Genomic DNA, 1,024 nt, shown 5'->3' on the forward strand with positions numbered 1-1,024 from the left:
AGTAATATCTTGGTAATTCCTGTGTTTTGAGTCGGAAAATGTTTTACAAAAAGCAAGGAATTATTAGGGTGTTACAATAGCCTTGGTGGGATCCATACATAGGGATCCCTCTAGGTGCTTGCCTAGCAAAGTATTGATTGTTGGGGTTATCATTTCTAGACCTCTCATTCAAGGCATGAGCATATTCCATATCAAAACCCCTTCACACGAAGGGCCATAATTCACATAAGACACATTATGAACCAAGGGACAAGCATTGGGGAAATGACCATAATCTTGGCAATTATCACAAAAAGAAGTGCCCGGAGGCATTGTGTCATATGAACTCACCTTGCTCTTCCCCTTAGTGAGAAGAGTAGCCGAAGGCGGTGGAATTGTTGATGGTGATGGTGGGGTACTTGGTGTGCTCTCAAGCTTTTCCAACCTCGAGCTAAGCTTTTCAATGATCCAAGATTGCTCCATAGCATATACCGACCATTTACCATCATCATTCCTACCCTTGCCATCATAGTCCCTTGCACCAACATGCCAAGCTTTATAATTTTGGACTACATCCTCAATTATATTTTCAATTTGATCCTCGGTCTTGTTCATGATGGGACCACCCGCCCCCGCATCTAGACTCGTCTATGAGGATGGGCTCAATCCCAAGTAGAAGGTTTGAAGCAACAACCACTTAGGGATCCCATGGTGAGGACATTCCCTTTGGTATTCTTTGAATCGGTCCCAAGCTTCAAAAAGTGATTCATCCCTCTTTTGCTCAAAGGATTGAATCTTGTGGCGATATTCCGCCGTCTTTCCATGGAAGTAAAACTTGCTCAAAAAGGTGCTAGTCACTTCATTCCAAGTGCAAAGTGAATTTGGCTTGACCTCCTTGTCAAGCCAATCGCTAGCACGCCCAAGGAGAGAGAAACGAAACAATGTCAACCTCACGTAGTCCGATGTCACACCATTGTGTTTGATTGTGTCACAATAGTGCTCGAATTGTTTAAGGTGCTCGTGGGGTGACTCGTTGCTCTTCCCA

At 44.0% G+C, this 1,024-nt stretch overlaps 1 non-coding gene across 1 annotated transcript; it reads left to right on the forward strand.

Moving 5' to 3' along the window:
- The first annotated feature begins 682 nt into the window (after positions 1-682).
- Positions 683-785, forward strand: LOC130460308 (small nucleolar RNA R71). Its single transcript, XR_008920218.1, has one exon. It is a non-coding gene; the product is annotated as a small nucleolar RNA R71 (small nucleolar RNA).
- The last annotated feature ends 239 nt before the right edge of the window (positions 786-1,024 follow it).

Source organism: Spinacia oleracea, chromosome 4, assembly GCF_020520425.1.
Source record: "Spinacia oleracea cultivar Varoflay chromosome 4, BTI_SOV_V1, whole genome shotgun sequence".
Taxonomy (NCBI): domain Eukaryota; kingdom Viridiplantae; phylum Streptophyta; class Magnoliopsida; order Caryophyllales; family Amaranthaceae; genus Spinacia; species Spinacia oleracea.